A 12,077-nucleotide genomic window follows, 5' to 3' on the forward strand; every position below is an offset into this window, starting at 1 on the left:
CTGCATTTCCTTAGCGTCATGGGAATGGGGCGATGGCATGCCACTCCTTTGGGCAACATTTTTTCTCATTTGACATAATAATGTTTCTTATTTGGACAAATAAATAAGATGTCTCATGTGGTATTCTTGAGCACAGATACTCTTAACTAAATATTGAAGGTTGGCAAGAGAATTAGATAAACCAAAACCCCCCAATGATATAACCATGCATGCTTCCCCTCCACAACTTCAATAGCCCCAGCACTGTACCTGCAGTAGCTGAATTTGCTTGCTCCGCACAGGCACCTTCAGCTGCAAACTCGATCACTATGCATGTGGACAGTGGTGATAGTGAGACACTTGTATTGGATAGTCAAACTAACCTCAAATAAACTGTACAAGAAACCTAGGTATAACAACAAATTACAAAGTAAACACTGGGAACTCCCATAGGCAGATTCACATAGGAAAAGGGCCAAATCATGAAGGTTTATTTAAAATTAAGGGTCATTACAGAAGGCAAAGGGTAACTGGTAAGTTGACCAATTCAGAATACTCAAAATGTAAATAAATGTGATCCTGCATAGTCAGTGGAAGCTGAACCCTATTCTAGTCAATAGCCAGAACCAAATATGGTCTAGCATAAAGCAAATAATGCATCCAAAGCAACTAGTCATAGTGACTGCTTAGTTCAAAAGCTGGAGGAAATCATGAAAAATACCTCAAGTGTTGATTAAAAAAACAGACTGACATGGAGTCTGCCTTCAAGGGGAGTAAGGGAAAGAACTGTCTCCCTTCTCAAATGCAAGAGTTTTAAAAACATTTTAGAAAGCGCAAAATCAAGTCCTTACAATGATGTGAAGTGGCATTATGGGTTGTACCTCTAAAGTAGAAACAATACAAGCCAATCATTATTTTATAAATTCTCTGTTTAACACAGGCTCACTCTAAAAACCCTTCCAAACGTAATATTCAATTATCACTTTGCACTGACATACAAGTGGAAATAGTTGCTTGAAAGTATGAATAGGACACAGTCATACTAGCTAAACATCCACATTGGATGTTTGAAACGTTATTGTGTGTTCCATTGTGTGTTCCTCCGGCAGCAGGCAGTGAACTCATAAATTGTTACAGTAGAAATACATGTCTCAACAGAATGGGCACATTTCGATTATGAAATGAAGGAAGGTAAAAACGCTGCAGGATTGCAATCATAAACGAGGGGCACAGCGCAACCTATAAAAAGGCATGTTTTTAATGCAAGCAGGCCAGACCCAATAAATTAGTTTTGCAGCCTATTTATGCCAACTTAAGTAACACTGTTATGTACTGAAAGACATTTTAATTCTTAGTGCACAGACCGAGAATTAAGAAATCTCTTTTAAAATGTGCAGCACATGATACTGCAGATAAATCTGAGACCTTGCCTTTAAACTTTAAAACTTCATTATGAAAAACACAAAGCATTTACTCTATTTGTAACTCATCCATGTGAATTAAACACAGAATGTTAGTAATTCTAAATTAGCTTTATTCAGTTGAGACTGAGGGGGTTATGGATTTGTCTCAAGTGCTTTAATATGTTAAAATGGGCCATGGGCAACATTTTGCTCATGAGCCTGTCAATGACTGTCAAATGCTGGGTTGCTGAATATCAAGGCTGCACAGTTTTGATTCTTCCTCACATCTCTCTCCTCCACTACCACACACATTCTATCTAATCGTCTTACTCTTGCAGATACGTTCTCATCCTTGTTTTCTCCATTTGTCCATATCCAGTTCTACAGTTGGCCAGCTGGGCTAGGCCACCCCAAGATTGCCCCATGGCCAACCCAGGCCGCTTCCACAATATGAAAGGCCACCCGTTTTTAGGTTTCGTCTGAGACGTCGCACGCTCTGTCACTTGTGAAATGCTTTGTTATCTAAAAGGACTTGGAGCGTGCACATTGTTTACCATTTGTTGGCTCCATTGATTAATGTCCTTCTGCTGCTCGCTATGGGATTGATTTACCTTTTTTCTCTCTTCCGCAACCATCATTGTTGCTACCCTGCCCCCTTCTTTGTCATTATTCGTCCCCACTCCCTCTTCGTTGTTTGCTCCTGCTTTCTTGCTTCTCCCTCCCTCTCCTGCATCATTGCTTACCCATTTTTGCTTTCCCCGAGCCCTCTCCCCGACCCTCCCAAACGTTGATGACTTGAGTGCCGGCCTCATCTCTTTCATTTCTTCAAACGATACAGAGTATTTAATAACCTCCAATCTTCCTAGCTTTATCCCCTCCACTGAAAGGAATGTTTACTCTATTTTAAATTAATGTTGTGTTTTCTATAGTGTCCAAACTTTGTCGCACGAGTGTTAGAGAAACTGTTCTGAAAGAGATTCTACAATAAGAAAGTAAACCGTACAGGGAAACCGTACTTGTGTAGTTCCTATACATGAACTAGTATGTAAGTTGACTAAAGGGCAAGTGGAAGCAAATCTCTTTTAAACTAGAATCTGTTAAAAGTAAAATGTCTCTTAACTGTTTGAAACTAATTCTGTTGCCAGATACAATTACCCAAGTAAGTCGCTCACAAACCATTTCTCATGAAGGGGAGAGAGAAGTTTCTAAGGATAAAGGAAACAATTTCTCTGATTATTACTGCAGCACAAAAAAGGTATTTCATACCCAAGAATGGAAAAAGATGCAAACCCTGCATTGGGAAACCTTAAGAGGTTTTTGGTAGACCTTCACCCACTCTATCAACCAATCAATCAATCAATCAATCAATCAGGGTTCTTGTAAAGCGAGACAACTCACCCATGAGGGTCTCAAGGTGCTGAGAGGGGCGGGGGTAGATCTGCGGTTCAGTCAAAGTGCCAGGTGTTGAGGTCCTTCCTGAATTGTGGCAGCGATGGTGATTGCCTGAGATGCAGAGGCAGGGAGTTCCAGGTCTTGCCAGCAAGGTAGGAGAAGGATCTTCCTGGCCAGGGCAAGCTGGGTGGAGCAGAGCTGTCTGGTGGGAGTGTAGAAGAAGAGCCAGTGATTGTGGTTTGCAGGTCCAGCATTGTGAAGGGCCTTGTAGGTGTGTGTTAGAAGCTTGAAGGTAATTTTTTTGTTGATAAAACAAAAAGGTCTCTCAGGTGGTTGACGATGTGACTGCGGCGTGGGATGTTCTGGATGAGTCTGGCGGCGGCATTCTGGATGTTCTGCAGTTTCTTTTCGATTTTCTGGGTGGCTGCCGGCATCGAGTGCGTTGTCGTAGTCGAGCCTGCTGCTGACGAGTGCATGGGTGACTGTTGTCCTGAGCGCTGCAGGCCACTAGGCGACGCCACAGTTGGAGGGGATGGAGCCCAAGATGAGGACTTCAGTCTTGTCTGAGTTGAACTTGATCGCAAACAACAAGATAGGGCCCCTCTTAACCAAGGGGACAGTGTACTAAATAGACAGTTAGTCAAAATAAACAATTCCCTTTTGGTATCTCAATAAAAGCCTGATTTCAAATCATATGCCATTCATTCCAAACACAACCAATATCACCCAAAAACGACGGTTTGATAGCAAAATCCAGTATGTAATTTTATTCTTAAAAAACGGTAAAAATATCATATATAAAGTATTTTCAGTATAGCATAAAGTTTGCAAAACAAGTTATTCTATGTGCAAATTCAAAGAGCCATACCCGAATTGTTCTAAAATCCTATAAATCATGACAAAATGTAAAAATACAAATTATTACAATGGGACAATATCATAGACACTAATTATTTGTCATTTCAGCACACTAATCGAACAAGAATTCATTGGTCAAACCACTATTGTGAAAAGTCTCTTGTTTAGCCAAGATTGGATCAATTTAGTGCTTTAATGAATCAGCATCCACACGTTTCGGTGGGTTTGAGGACTTCAGTCTTGTCTGAGTTAAACAAGTGCTTCTCAGCTTATTATTATATTACAAATAAGAAGATCGGTGCCCGGTACAACAAATGCACAGCTCACAGTTATTTCTTAAAGGATATTAAAACAAGCATTTACACGGCAATAGGTCTCGCATTTATGCAAGTTTGAGCTATTGACATTGCAAATGACGATGCCTTTTATTTTTGTTTTCGTTTTTTAAACATAAATAAAAGGCATATTGTCATTTACAATGCCAATAGCCTAAACTCGCATAAATGCGAGACCTATTGCATTGCAAATGCTTGTATTAGGATACTTCAGTTGTATATAATGTTTTCTAGGTCATATATAAAGTGACAAATGGTTATAACACTTTTTTAATTATTACTTATAACTTTTAAACATGCTGCGCAACATTCACAATGCTCTGCAACACATATTAAAAAAGTTAACAAAGCCAATAGCTCTCTCTAAACACGAGACCTATTGGCTGTGCCAGTGCTTGTTTATTATTATTTCCAGTACACGGAGTGTCTTTTGTTTTATTTATTGGTTCTTCCATTTATATGCCGCTACTCCAGCTGGTGGTGTTAAATGTCACAAGTAAAAATACAGTGAGAGCTCCCACACAGCCTGCCCTGTGTGTGTATATTTAGTTGCCCAAGATGGCATGTGTTTGATCAGACACTGCACCAGTGGCTAGAGTGAGGCGGTTTGTGGCCTACTTTTCCGCGTAGATTTGACACATATTATTTACCCCTGAAAGGCCCTGTTTCGTGTGCCGCTGTGGGAGAGGAAGGCCCGTTTGACAGCACAAAGGAAATCCGCCTTGGGTGAGTGTTTTGTGCGCGTGTGTGAGTTTGTGTCAAACTGTGCATGCGTGTTTGCTTCTGTGCGTGTTTGTGCCCGTTGCTGTGCGTGTGCCTCTGGGTTTGAGCTAAGGGTATATACATGTTTTTGGGTGTACGCGTGCATGTGTGTTTGGGTGCTGTGCCTATGTGTGTATGCCTGCAAAACACACAAGATGATGGACTGAATGTTGCACAATGGCAAAACATTCACCCCCAGTCACAGATCTGGGTTTAATCCATCGTTATTTTGCTCACCACGCCACCCCAGTTCAGACATGGCCATATGCAAATCAGTCTTGACCCTGTGCCTCATGGGAACAGTCCAGCCCGAACTGCCAAGCCATGTCTTCCCTGGACCGGAATCAAGCATCCTAGGACCGGTTTCTGGCTATCAGCCGTCATCAGCCAGGATAGCTCGACTCCAGTGGCGTAGTGAGCACGGGACCCACGTCTGGGCATACCCTTCCCACATAGGGTGAACAGCAAATGTGTGTATGCCTGGCTGTGCTTGTGCCTGTGTCTTCATGTGCTTGGTTGTCATCAGTTCCTTCTTATGCACCTTTTCCTGTAACCTCTCTACTTTATTGATGTTCGAGACAGCGGGTCAGCTAATAACCTCATGCAAAGACATAGAACTACGAAGATAACCCGGGGGTGTGGCTGTGACATCATGGGATTCTAACAACCGGGTTGAAAATGGGATCTTGACCACCCGCAGCGCCACTCTTTGATGCAGTGCGAGTTCAGCTGCTTGCAGAATCCGTGCATTTTAAGAGTCTGCTGGGCGGTGCTGTACGAGGGCCACCATCCTTTCCTGAGGACCAAGCAGAGAGGGGATTCCGGCTCTGGAACAAAGGCTTGGTGCATCGAAGCCGCCTTCTCAGGGATAGGAAGCGCTAGATACAAATACAATTTCTTGCAAGCGCCTACTTAGATAAGATGTCTTCTAGCAGCTCTCTGGAGCAATATTCAAATGGGAAGGGGTGTTGGCATTATTAACTAAGCATATTTACTTGGGGGGGTGGCGTAACAGTCAGAGCTGCTGACTTCGGCACGGCGTCTGCTCAACATCCTGCTCAATATTCAGTGTCACACACACTCACTGCAGACACTTGAATATTCACTGTGAGCAGGCACTCACAACGGGCTCTTTGATGGTCTTTGTGTGATTTCACATTCATTAAGTATTTGCAGATGCTCAGCTTGTCAATAGACACTCACTGCATGCCCTTGTATGTTGAGTGTGAACAAACACTCATATGTGCTCCTAGACGATCTGCGTGAACACAGTCACTACAGACTCGTGGGTGTGCAGGGTGTGAGTTCACGTTCCGGCTCAGGAGACTCTCGGGTGATAGTGTGACCCCATGCTAGTGGAAACACAGATTTTTAATGTATGAGGACAATGGGATGTTAATGCGTGTGAACACACTCTTTACAACAGTAAATATATTAGTGTTTGTGCAGTGACTCCGGGGGGATGTATGTATGCAGTGCTCACCCACAGAGGATTTGGGGATGTTTTGTGTAAGAGCACGCACACATGACCGCCAAAGAGAAGTTCAGGTGTGAAAGCCATGATTCAGGGCAATGGGAGGACGCACACATGAAGGGCATTGGGCCGCTGACTGTGTTAGTACACACTCTCCGTGGTGGTTGTGAACTCACCGACTCCAGTGGTGGCAGGCGGGGAGGCTTCCGGTACCAGGAAGCGCGGAGACTCCGCAGTCGGGCTGCAGGGACTGGAATTGGAGCTGGAGTCGTCGCTACACCCGCAGTCCGCTTCCCCGAGCGGGGGGCGTGGCCCTCTGCAGCACACGCTCAGTTGCAGCACGGCGCTCCTCTTCGCTCCTCCAAGAAGGCAGCTGCTGTTCAACATGGCGGCGTCGGTTTGTGGCGGTTTGGTGGCGGGTGTCGACTGCGGGCACGGAGCAGGTCGCTATGACGTATTTGCTCGTGCTTTTCTCTGCTGAGTCACTTGGACGGCCTCGCCTCGCCTGTTAATGGGTTTCTTGTCTTTGTGGGGCCATGTGTTTGGCCCCATAAAGATAAGAAACCTTTTGCGACAAACGCAAAGCAGGCCAGGCTGTCCAAATGGGACGGCTCAGAAAGAAAAGCAAATACGTCACCAACACCTCTTTTCCAATTGTTGGCCACCGTTTAGCATAAACGGTGACGCCAGCCAATGGAAAAGAGGGGCGGGGCTTAATGCCCCTTACAGAAATACCCACATCTCATTAAATCTCGCCAGCGAGACTGCGCATGCGCGCAGCCTACGCAGGCGAGACCTAAAAAGATCTTAGGTAAATGGAAATGGAGGCTGTTGTACACCATGAAGCTGCTTACTTATACTTACAAGTTATTTCTTGGAATTTAGTTTGTTCCTTAGGCTTCCATCATTTAGTCCGGACCTGAAGGTGCATAACCTAAAAACCCACAGCTTTTCTTGTTTTAGGAGTGTTTTTGTCATGTTTGTATTTAAATTGACTTTTGCTATGACTATCCAATGTAGGTCTGTGTCCATGTGCTCCTTCTCAAGGAAGTGCGCAGTCAGCTTAGTTGAACTGTGCTGACATCTGATATTACTTTGATTCTCACAGTTGCTAATCTAAACTTTTCTAGATGCCATCTCAAGAGATCGCAACTTACATGGACACTCAATCATGTCCTTATTTGAGTTACAGTTGCACGTCTTGAAAACTCAGCCCAAAAGTTTACTAGACCTGCAGGTCTAGTGCTTGAATGATCTACTCGACCTAACTGTAATGCACTTGACCCATAAACTCGTCTCAAATTGTGTGATACTAGGCAAATATTTTATACCACAGAGTTGCCTTTTTCTTCATTATCACATACAGGGGCACCCTCAAATATACAACTTTAGGATGGCTGCTGTACAAATATATATTTTGTTTGTTATAATGGATTAAACGTTTGCTCCATGTATAATAAAAATCGAGTCCACATGTAGGATAGACATGACGCCTGACTTGCATCTTTAGCCACTCTTAGCATTGTCATCAGGGCAGGCAGGAGTTTTACTCAGTTCATATTTATAACAAATATCACATTTACTTAATATATAACTGAAGCATGATCTGGTAGAGCACTGTCAGTTACAGGTAACATTTTTCCATTGTAATGGCCACAAACCTTCCCACCAACGTGCAGTTTTACTGATAAAACAACATATTGTAAATATGATAATGTATGGAGACTGTATTTCAGCAAATATATATAATTTGCACATCACTAAGTAAACTATTCTGATTTGTTTTCATCCTGTTTAATTCCTTAAAAGTGCTTTCCTAACTACCAAAAATATATATCGAAATATTTGTACCGTTTATTTACACATTATTTAAATGTTGTGTGCCCAGCAGGACTGTCAGACAGTTCACTTTGCAACATTCTATAACTTCTCCAATTTTGCTGTCAGAGAAAGAAACATCCAGTGTCCAGGATAAAATAAGCAGCACTTTTTAAGAAGATATAAGCTGACATTTTACCTCTGTCTTTGAACACAGCAAATGTGACAAGATAAAACCAAGATTTAAAGGCATTGTTAAAGGTATCGTTATTCGCCATTCACTTTCTGAATGAAGAGAACACCAGTTCTTTGTCAGCTCACGCTCTCTCACCAGACCCGACCAGTAGGCCCTAAAAATAACTTGCCCTGATAAAATCTGACTCACCATACCGAGTGGGTGAGTAGATATCTTGAGGCCTAATGTTGGTATGGTTTCTCAGTTCCCAAGATAGTATTCAGGCCTAGATGCAAAGTTTGTGTGGTCAACAGACCTGCTGAGCATTGTCTGCAAGGAAAATGGCCAGTGACTCTGGGACAGCCCTGTGGGTTCTTTGGTCATGAGGAGCAATTTTTTTTGTCTGGTGTGGACCTGAAGGTCTCTCAAGCTGATGTTTCTTTTAAATGAAAACAGGTGTTTCAAAACTCATTTGGTTGCACATCAATATTCACCAGTATTTTGTCATTATTTGTTTTACCTTATTGGAGACATTACTATATTTACTGACACAAATTATTTCCTTCTTTTCTTCTCTTTGTTTGTTCTCTAGTAAAGCCTTTCTGTTATTATTTCAGGCCCGCTTGTTGGCTATGTCAATCAGTCTCTTTGGATAATGTTGGTCAATAAGTTTGTTTGTGAGTTTATATGCCTCTGTCTTATAATCCTGTATGTTGGAGCAATTTCTTTGTATACAGAGGAATCTGCCCAGAGGGAGGTTTCCCCCAAAGCGTGGGGATGTACACTTACAACATCTAAGTGACGATATTGGAACATCATCTACGGCTTCCCTCAAGTCTCATCTCTCAGCCCTACTCTGTTTAATGCCTACATGACCCTCTTGGCTAACATTGTGAGAACCTATGGACGGAACTTCATATCCTATTCAGACAACACCCAACTCATCATTTCTCTATCCGAAGACCCATTCAGCGCAAGGACCAATTTCGGCCTGTGCATGACCAACATCACTGCCTGGATGCAAAACAACTGCCTCAAACTCAATACAGTTAAAATAGATGTTCTGATCTTCAGAAACAACATCTCCCGGTGGAGCGACTCCTAGTGACCTGCTGAACTAGGACCCTCATCCACCCACACAGACCATGCCCAAAACATCGGCATCATACTGGACAGCAAACTCACCATGAAAAATAAGATCAGTGCAGTCTCATCTACCTGCTTCCTCACTCTTCGCATGCACTGAAATATATTCAAATGGCTCCCAGTCAGCACCAGACGCACCGTCACTCAAGCCCTCTTCACCAACCCCTTGGACTATGACAGCGCACTCCACGGAGGATTCATCACTCACCTCCTGAAGAGACTTCAGAAAATTCAAAACTCAGTGATGAGACTCATCCTCGATCTCCCCAAACGAACCCACATCACGCCTCACCTCAAGAAACCCCACTGGCTTCCCGCCCACAAGAGATGTCAATTCAAGATGTTGACCCACGCCTACAAAGCCCTGCACAATCAAGGGCTAGCGTACATCAACCACTATCTGCGCTCCACTTCCCTCTCTCTCACGCACCCCCCACATCCTCCAAAGCAACAGTGGAGGATGCTCCTCTTAGCTTGCCGCGTAGTTCTGAAACAGCCTCCCCCTCTATCTTTGGACATCACCCTCTCTTTAGGAATTCAGGAAGGGACTCCAGACTTGGCTGTCGACTGATTCCTCCGGAGCAGCTCGTCTCTCAGCGCCTGGATACCCTCACAGGTAAAAAGCTGCACTATATAAATCCGGTTTACAGAGCTGCATTTAGCCACCCTGTTGAGATTCCACATTTTATTATCATCAGTCTTCACAGCATTTTTAAACAATTTTTTTACTCTAATGGGTTGACTGAACTTGGATACTCTCCCATCCTTTCTTGGAAATGGGATTTTAATCCAATTTCCCACCCGCACAACAGTCACTTCGACAGCTTTTCTTTTGTCAGAGTTCCTTTGCTTTCATCTTCTTCTCATCTTCTCTGTCTCTCCATCCCTCTACCTTACCAACATTCCTATCTACCTTCTGTTATTCACCCAAGCAGGAACTATTTCACAGCTGGGCATTCTTCCTCCAAACAAATGAAAAGGTGACAATCCTATGGTAGAATATGGCGTTAGGCGATATTCCCTTACTTTCTTCCTCATGCTTTCCTCCCAATTCATTCCACACAATAGGGACTGTTGCAAGCTCTGTTTCAAGACCTTAATTAAGTGGTCCACTAAACCGTTGGATTCAGGATGGTAAAGCACAGCTCTCTTATTCCTCTGATTCTCAAACATATTTATACCACCCCAGAGGTAAGTTAGACCCCATTGCCCGTACGTATGCTAGAGGGTAAGTTTTCCCTCTTGAATAATTCTTCCAAGAAGCAGATAACCTATTTTGATTCTGTTGAGTTCACCGCCTTAATTTGTGGCCAGTGAGAGAACATGTCAACACACACCAGAACACGCTTATCACAAGTTTTCACTCTAACCAGCCCAAGACTGTCCAGTGCAATATCTACCCATGGTCCTGAAGCCTGTTCCCTCATTACCATGGGCTGAGTTCTGCACTTCCAAAAACTTATCACACCACATACATTCAACACAATCCCTTATCTTCTCTCAACCATTAGATCCATCGCCGGCCACCAGTAACATTCTCTGGCTCTTTCTTTGGTTTTCCAGCTACCCATGTGGCTTGCATGGGCACTGCCTACCAATTTTTTTCTTAACCTTAGAGGAGGCACCAATTTGCTTCCCCTCAACATCAATCCATCTACAACAGTCAATTCATTTTCTACCTGCCAATATTCTAGGGTATCCTCGTCACACCAGCTTTTGCTTACCCATCCACCTAAGACTCTCTTGACTACTTTCTATAAACCTTCATCCTATTGGAGTTCCTTCTTCCACTCTTCTTTTTGTACCAATCCTTACATAACCACTCAGACATTCACTCCCTCGTCAAACTCTTCCCTTCCAAAATGCTCTTCCTGTATGGAAACATCAGTCTTAGAATCAGGACACCACCTTGAGAGAGAATCTGCTTGCAAATTACAAGGACCAGGCACATTAGATAGCTCAAAGTCAAATTCCTGAAGCTCCATTACCCATTGGTGAATGCGACTTGAAATTTGATCAATACCTTTTTTCATGAAAACCTCCTTGAGATGCTTATGGTCTGTTTTTACTTCACATTTGCAACCCTTACGAAACTTCTTAAGTCTTCTTCCTGCCCAGAATACTCCTAAAGCCTCTTGTTCAATGACTGAATAAGCGGTTTCAGCTCTCCTTAAGCCACGCGATATGAACAGAATGGTTCTACACTTATCACCAGACTTCTGCAACAAAACAGCCCCATAACCTTTGCAACTAGCATCAGTCATGACAGTAGTGTGTCTCAAAGCTTCCAATGTCTGAGGCATTCTCCAAACCAGATTTCACATCATTATATTCCTCTTTGCATCTATCACACCAAACAAATTATTTGCTCTTCTTCTGAAGCGACCTCATGCAAACCGTCCTTTCAGCGAACTTAGGAACACATTTATTTCAGAATTCCCCCATGCCTAAAAATGTTGCAAATTCTTCTTTACACTTGGGAGACAGTAGGTTCCTAATGGTATTCATCAACTCACTCTTTGGCCGTATTCCAGACTCAGCGATCAAATGTGCCAAGTACTATATCTCTGCGACATTTAATCTACACTTCTCCTGTTTTAACATCAACCCTCCTTTCTGCAGCCTCTCTAGCACCTCTTGGAACCTTCAATTATGTTTGATCCAATCGCCAGCACATCGTCCTGATGCACTTTCACCTCCTCCACTCCCTGCAATAGCCTTCCATCACTCTGAAA

At 43.2% G+C, this 12,077-nt stretch overlaps 1 protein-coding gene across 2 annotated transcripts in view; it reads left to right on the forward strand.

Annotated features, from left to right (window-relative positions):
- The window catches only part of ASCC1 (activating signal cointegrator 1 complex subunit 1), a 727,350-nt gene that overhangs the window by 582 nt on the left and 714,691 nt on the right, over nucleotides 1-12,077 (forward strand). Inside the window, exon 2 of one of the 2 annotated variants that reach the window (XM_085603843.1) lies at nucleotides 4,627-4,693. The exons of the other annotated variant lie outside the window; for it this stretch is intronic. The gene's annotated coding sequence lies outside the window, so the exon portion shown is untranslated. The remainder of the gene's footprint in view (nucleotides 1-4,626; nucleotides 4,694-12,077) is intronic. 2 annotated transcript variants of the gene reach the window in all.

This window comes from Triturus cristatus, chromosome 1_2 (genome assembly GCF_964204655.1).
Source record: "Triturus cristatus chromosome 1_2, aTriCri1.1, whole genome shotgun sequence".
Lineage (NCBI taxonomy): Eukaryota > Metazoa > Chordata > Amphibia > Caudata > Salamandridae > Triturus > Triturus cristatus.